The 8,192-nt window shown below is 36.3% G+C and overlaps 1 non-coding gene across 1 annotated transcript; it reads right to left on the reverse strand.

The window, feature by feature from the left end:
- Window positions 1–208: 208 nt before the first annotated feature.
- LOC116587381 lies at window positions 209–318 on the reverse strand. Its single transcript, XR_004284405.1, has one exon. It is a non-coding gene; the product is annotated as a U6 spliceosomal RNA (small nuclear RNA).
- Between the last annotated feature and the right edge of the window lie 7,874 nt (window positions 319–8,192).

Consider the following 8,192-nt stretch of genomic DNA (forward strand, 5'->3'; position numbering starts at 1 on the left):
AGTGCAGTTTACCATCTGTCACCATACAATGTTATTACAATGTTATTGATTCTATTCCCTATGCTGTACTTTTCACCCCCATGACTAGTTTATAACTCTGTGTTTGTTTTACATCATAGTCTCCTTCACCTGTTTCATCCACCCCCCCCCCCCCCTGCTCACTTCCCTCTGGCATCTACCATTTTTTACCTTGTATTTATGAGTCTTAAAAAATATGGAATGCTTCATGAATTTACTTGTCATCCTTGTGCAGAGGCTCTGCTCATCTTTTCTTTCTTGTTCCAGTTTTATTATGTGTGCTGCTGCCACAGTGAGTACTGTGATTGTTTGTGTTGCTGTATCTTCTAGTTCACTAGTATTTTCTTCTACAGTGTATGATCTGCTATTAATCCTATCAAGTGCATATCTCCCCTCAGATGTCCTAGTTTTATCTCATCTTGTTAATCCCTTTGTAGTTTTAAACATAAATTCAGTTTATTTATTTTTTATTCCTCCAAGGTTTTACTTAACACATTCAGTCTTCTGCCTTTTTGAGCACATAGAATGCACTTATAATATCCATTTTAATGTTCTGGTCTGCTAATCCCGTCATCTGTGTCAGCACTGAATCAGTTTTGATTGGTTGGGGTTTTTTTGCTCACTCTGTGTAGTTTTTTTCCTCACTTCTTATGCCTGCTAATTTCTGACTGGATGCCAGACATGGTGGGTTTTTCCTTGCTGAGTGTTTGAACATTTTATGTTCTTATAGTTGAATTTTGTTCTGGAGTGGTGGTTAAATTACTTGGATAAATTTTGATTCTTTGATCTTGTTTTTAATATTTATTGGGCAGTATCAGCATAACATTTAGCCTAGGGATAATTATTTTCTACATCTAATGCAAGACTGTTCTCCATCTCTACCCAATGTCCTTATGAATTTTGAGGCTGTCCAGTCTGGCTTCTGCTAACAGGTTTTATTCTCAGTGTTTTGTGAGTGTCTATTCTTATTTCCTCTAATCTTTCAGTTGTATTTTTTCCTCTTACCCCCTGGTAGTCCAATCACATGCAAACTCTGCTTAATACTAATTGGAATCTTCACGAAAATCTCCCGAGTTTTTGCTGTTTATCCATCTTCTCTTTGATACTCTGCTCTGTGAAATTTAGTGTCTTTGTTTTCCTGGTCTATCAGATATGTTTCTTCATCTCAGGGAATATTCTGGGCCCACCCCAGATTCTGTGCTTCAGTCTGGAAACTCTCTCAAGGAAATCAATAGGGACAATCAGAGACAGATTCTTGTTTCTCATGTCTGCTTTGTAACCCAGTGTTCAATGTCTTTAAAAGCCTTTGTTTCATATATTTTGTTTAGGTTCTTATCTTTTTAGTTTATACTGTAAATTTAGGCCATTTAATTCATTTTGGGAAGAACTGGAAGTCATAGATTTGCTGAATAAAATAGGCATCAGGTTGTTTTACAGATTTTGATATATACAAGTTTTCTGTTAATAGAACAGAAGTTATGTGTTCTAAATAGTAGAATAATTCACAATTATAAATCTAACAAGGAATTGTTCTGAAGGAAGAGATCTATATGAAAAATAGCATAAAATAGTTTGTTATTATTGATTATTGCATCTTATGAGTATCTGTTTCTATTTATTACATCTTTACCCATAATCATTTTCTCTCTGAAGTGAGAATTTTGATGTGAGCAAAATACTTTTATATACTGAAGCCCATATAACCTTCAACAGTATAAATTTATTATTTCTTTGTCAGGAAAAACTGCAAAATTAGCAAACATGTTAGATTAAAAAAAATTTTATTTATTTATTTGACAGACAGAGATCACAAGTAGGTAGAGATGCAGGCAGTGGGGGTGGGAAGCAGGCTCCCTGCTGAGCAGAGAGCCCGATATGAGGCTTGATCCCAGGACTGTGAGGTCACAACCCGAGCCAAAGGCAGAGGCTTAACCCACTGAGCCACCCAGGCACCCCTACATATGGTTTTCCTATGAAAATTAGCTATAACACCTGACTTAATTAAAAACTTTAAGATAGGGGCACCTGGGTGGCTCAGTGGGTTAAAGCCTCTGCATTCGGCTCAGGTCATGATCCCGGGTCCTGGGATAGAGCCCCACATCGGGCTTTCTGCTCAGGGGGGAGCCTGCTTCCCCTTCTCCTCTCTGCCTGCCTCTCTGTCTACTTGTAATCTCTGTCTGTCAAATAAATAAATAAAATCTTTAAAAAAAAAACTTTAAGATAGTAACATTGTGTAAGGACAATGAGCTAAGTTGATTTTGCAGTATTTAACAGAAATATTTTTGGGTAAAAACTGGAATATATCATGGGTATGGTAACAAACAGTATAAATTGTAGAGAATCCTCAGGCTCAAGACATGGAATTTTTAGTCACTTTGCCAGTGAATTTACTTTTAAATATGGCAATCATGATTTATCCATGTTTTTGTCAGGAGAGTCTTTGTACCATTTGAGAAATTAACCTATTCATATTATCCTAGTGCACATCCTTGCCTCAACTTACATTGAAGATCTAAGGAAACACTCGAGCTTTTAGTTTATATTAAAATCCCCTCTCAGTAAGTTTGATGTTTCTCTGAACAAGTGTTCAAAAATAGTTATTCAGAACATGTGAAATGTATCAAACCAGCTCATCAGTTGTAACGAATGTACCATCAATCAGTTGTAACGAATGTACCATCATAATGTAGGATGTCAATAGCGAGGGAAATTGGGGGTGTAAGGAAAGGAGGTACATAGGAACTCTTTACACTTGCCACTGAATGTTGCTTTCAACTTTAGAATTCTCTAGTGAATACATTTTATAAATTAAAAAAATGGCACCCTTTATAAATCCCAATAAAACCATCATTGGGAAAATCATTTGACAGCAAAGAGTTTTGCCCCCTTTGCCATGCTTCCATTCATCAGGAAAGAAAGTAATAACCTGCGGTAAATTTGCAAAATTTGAAAGTTGAAGTATAGACTCCTCAAAATGTTCCCTAATCTAAGCTTAAAAAATGAACTGCATTATTCAGTTAGATTGTTTGAATTTATAGTATTGGGGTGAAAGAAGATAGGTGAATTGAAGTTATTGAATTGCAATGAAATTTGACACTGAATTTGAATTCAAGCATTTTATAAATTTTTAAGGCATGTTATCCTAAATGTTAAGACTGTTAAGCAATGATATAATAAACTTTAGAAGTATACTTGTAAACAGGCATCGTGTAATGTTATGAAATTGAGTGATGCTAAATATTGTGCTATATAACAGATGTAAGGAGGAGTTATGTGCTGTGTATCACACTGTGAAATACAAGAGTACAAGGTGGATGTCACCAACTTAGCACACAAAAATTACAGTTTGTTTTTCACATGCTCAGGCGACAAGACCCAAAAAACCACAAGTAATCGATAAACAATTTTTGCACTTTCCAACATTTAATTTTTAGATGTAGATTTGACAGTATCAGCTAAGGTTGTATATATATTATCTATTGTTTTAGGTGCTAAAACTGTATTTTGAGTGGTGTGCTAGAGTCAGTTTATACTCTGTTTAGGACTGATTTTTAGATATTCAGGATTTTTTGGAATTGTAGTAAGCACACTTAAAATGAGATCTACCATCTTAACAGATTTTTAAAGTATATAATATAGTATTAATTATATATATATATATATATATATATAGTATTAATCTGTACAGCAGATCTGTAGAACTTACTCATCTTACATAACTGAAACTTTATACCTATTGACCTGTAACTCCATTTCCACCTTCTCCCAGCCTCTGACAAGAGGCATTTTACTTTCTATTGCTATGAGTTTGACTTTTTATAGACACCTCATGCAAGTTGAAGCATGCAATATTCTTCCTCTATAGGTTTATTTCATTTAGCATCATATCTTGACCTAGTTGTTAACCATTGGTAGCTTGAAATAGCCAGTGTTAGGAATATTTACACCATGGAAAATGGAAAACGCCCGAAGTCAGGATTTTGTTCATTTGTTTTATTTTGTTTTCTTTCCAGAGAGCTAGTTTAACAGCACATTTATAAAGACATTACTGGAAATATTTGGTGGTTTACAATTTTTTTTTCTTAACTCCTTGCCAGGCTCAGTCATTTTTGTTATTCTATCAGATCTCCATAGGCGTTTGGGTTGTGATCTGTGACTGGGGAAAGACACAAGTATTTTACTAGGTAGATCAAAGAGAGCTGGAAGCAGTACTCCCAGCTGATTGAGGACCATGAAGATTTACTTCAGTTGTATGACTTATTGCCTGGTCTCTTCCAGCCTGGAGATCCACCAGTGCATTTGTGTCACAGAGTCTGGGAAGGCTACCATTTCAGGAGAGTAAGACAGCCTAGGAGAGCATGAAGTTTGAGGTACTAGAAACTAGCAGCCATTAGAGAAAGACCCTGACATGTGGAAACTTTGGAACCAATGCCTGAGCGGGTAGATTCAGTTTCCTAAGGGGAGAAGGATAGTGAAGGTTGAGTTACTTCATTCTCCGCTGGACACAACTCCAGTACTTATATTTTGGATCTATCTTTGGGTATGCACACATGCATCTATCTTTGGACACACATACACCTTTAGGACCTGACCCATTTTATGCAGAACATCTGTTTCTCTCCCTGGATGGAGATTGAAGATACATAGCTTACACCATTCAGAAGAAGAAGAAGAAGAAAAAAAAAAAAAAAACTCTTATGAAAACTCCAGTGAGTTGCATAAACTCCCATGGCTGATGCTGAGAAGAGACTGTGAAGAGACGACACCTCTCAGACATTGATAGGAGGGAAAGGTTTAAGGTAGGAGGGCACCAGGATCAGGGGTTTCTGGACTCCACAGAAAGAGGAGGTCATGGTACCAGAAGTTTTTTCCAGATATATCGTTCTAGAGTAATTAATTATTCTGGTGGGTAGTTTCTATTCTCTTAGAATAAGTGCATAGAAACAATGTGGTAGATCACCAAAGTATGGTTTACTGTGAAGCTAGAGAAACTTAAGATTACATTGGAAATACCCTAGCAGTGGCTCAGATGGTCATGTGCTTTCGTAGAGTTAGCCTTTTTGTAGGCTATTTTAACTGCATTTGATTGGGATTAATGCCTCTCCCTACTGCAACTTCTCATCCGCCATACTTCCTTTCCTTGCAGGTGGTAGCCATAGACATTCAAGTAGCCCTTATAATGGGAGATTGTGCTGAAGATACATATTTTGAGCCATAATTTGAAAAGATGTTTCAAATTATTTAATATAACAGAAAGCAATTTCACTTGACTATTAATAATTCCCAAGGTTTATTTATAAAGCCAGAATTTATTTTGAATTTTTTGCCCAAGAGTCTATAAGGTTGATACTCAATAATATTTTTTATCAGGTAAACTTAGAAATAAAATAATATGTTAAAAATATTACCTAAGCAGCAAAATAACTCCCAGATAAATGCTTGGATGTTTTCAGTGAGTGTTAAGAAACAGGACTTCCTGATCTTGAGAGAGAGCTGAGTATTAATAGAGAGCTAAATTTCTCTGTATGAGATACTTGAGATTATAGGAGTAAGAGATACATATTTAGAGTCTGGTTTGGTTTGGTTAGTTGAGTAAAAGAGGAGAAAAGACAATATATTGGAATTGAATATTTGAGGAGACCTTTTACAAAGTCTGGCAATTTAGAAGCTTTAAAGGAAAAGATAGATATATGTGAATAGATATACGTGACTGTATGCATTGCATATGTACTTTTGCATGCCAAGGATATCATAAACAGCAGCAAAAACTAAGGAATATATTGGGAAATTACAAAGCAGTAAAGTACAAAATACAAAATAATTCTTACAAAATAATGGAAAAAAGATAAATAATCCCATAAAAAATGAACAATGAATATAAAAAGAACAATTTGTAGAAAAGATAATGGCAGGTAAACTTATACTTAGTCTCATTGTGTTTTGAGAAATGAAAATTAAAGTAACAGTGAGCATTTATTTTACCTCCATGAGATTGGCAGCTAGTCAAATTAGTGATAATTCCTTTCACTGGCATGGGTGCTGGGGAAAAGTGTACACTCATGTAATTGTAGTAGAAATATGTGTTATTATATTCTTTTAAATGAGCAATTTGGCAAGATCTATAAAATTTAAATGTACATATAAACTTTGACCCAGCAATAAGGCTCTATTCTGTTCCACTGATCTATGTGTCTGTTTTTGTGCCACTGCCTCACTGTCTTGATGATTACAGCTTTGTAATAGAGCTTGAAGTCTAGAATTTTGATGCCACCAACTTTGGCTTTCTTTTTCACATTCCTCTGGGTATTCAGAGTCTTTTCTGGTTTGTCCCATATAAATTTTAGGATTATTTTTGCCATTTCTTTGAAAAAAGTTGATGGTATTTTGGTAGGGACTGCATTAAATATGTAGATTGCTTTAGGTAGCATAGACTTTTTCACAATATTTGTTTTTTTAATCCATGAGCATGGAACGTTTTTCCATTTCTTTGTGTCTTCCTCAGTTTCTTTCACGAGTACTTTATAGTTTTCTGAGTACAGATTCTTTGCCTCTTTGGCTAGGTTTATTCCTAGGTATCTTACGGCTTTGGGTGTAATTGTAAATGAGATTGACTCCTTTCTTCTGTCTTGCTGTTGGTGTATAGAAATGCAACTGATTTCTGTGCATTGATTTTATATCCTGATACTTTACTGAATTCCTGTACAAGTTCTAGCACATTTGGGGTGGAGTCTTTTGAGTTTTCCACATAAAGTATCATATCATCTGCAAAGAGTGATAGTTTGACTTCTTTGCTGATTCAGATGCCTTTAATTTCTTTTTTTTTTTTTTTTTTTTTTTTTTGTGTGAATAATAATTATAATTAACCCCTTCTAAAAGAAAAGGTGTATGTAATAGTACATAATAGTAACAATTTAACCCATCTTTTTTTTTCCTTTTTACTCAAAGCATAAAGCAGAGACAACACTTTATCCCAGATTAACATGCAACTTTAAAAAAAAGTTAATATACATATTAAACAATTTCTTTTTGTTGTCTGATTGCTGAAGCTAGGACTTCTAGTACTATGTTGAATAGCAGTGGTGATAGTGGACAGCCCTGCCTGAACTCCTGATCTTAGGGGAAAAACCCTCCATTTTCCTCCACTGAGAATGATATTCGCTGTGGGATTTTCATAAGTGGCTTTTATAATATTGAGGTATGTACCCTCTATCCCAACACTGTGAAGAGTTTTGATCAAGAAAGGATGCTGTACTTTGCCAAATGATTTTTAGCATCTATTGAGAGTATCATATGGTTCTTGTGCTTTCTTTTATTAATGTATTGTATCACATTGATTGATTTGCGGACATTGACCACACTTGCAACCCAGGAATAAATCCCACTTGGTCATGGTGAATAATCCTTTAAATGTACTGTTGGGTCCTATTGAATTTCACATATCTATTTCTGTTTCTGATAACTTTTGAGTTGAATCTCTGCCTTATGACCCAATGGCTACTAGAAAAATGTGCAATATTTACCTCTGTTTTGTTACAGAGAAATCTGTAAATGTACTCAGACACATACTACAGACTTGACTCACTAACTCAGGCCTTTACAGAGCTTCCCTGCCAGCAGTCACAGCTCTGGAGTTAGGGATGGATATGGGTATGATACTCTGTCTGGGCCTGACCCCTCAATCTGGCAGCAGTTGAGCGGGTAGGAAGATGAAGGGTTGCCTCTGGAGGCCCCCATCATCTCCCTGTCCTCACCATATGCCTTACCCCCATTCTTTTCCCCTGCCATTCAAGCGCTCTTGTGGTCTATCCCGCACCGTTCCAGCAACCAAGTCAACCAGGGAACTGTAAGAATGGAGAATGCTGAGGTGAATGTCCTCCTATCCTGAAAGGCCCCTGCCCCCAACCCCATTCATCCCTCAGGAGTATGATGAGGAACCTGGCCTCAGCTCAGGGCCCACTGCTGGGCAGGGGACCTAGAGAGGTTAGCCTAGGTCCAGAGAGTCATTCCTGGCCTTGATAAGGCCTTTTTGGCACACATACATCCACATCACAGCTTTCAGACACTGCCTTCGATGCACTGTCTGTCCGTCTCTGTTAATAAAGACCTGTTGAACAGTTAAAAAAAAAATTGCCATGGCTTAATCCCATGGGAGATCAAGGACTTTCAGATCTCTG

This window comes from Mustela erminea, chromosome 3 (genome assembly GCF_009829155.1).
Source record: "Mustela erminea isolate mMusErm1 chromosome 3, mMusErm1.Pri, whole genome shotgun sequence".
NCBI classification, from domain to species: domain Eukaryota; kingdom Metazoa; phylum Chordata; class Mammalia; order Carnivora; family Mustelidae; genus Mustela; species Mustela erminea.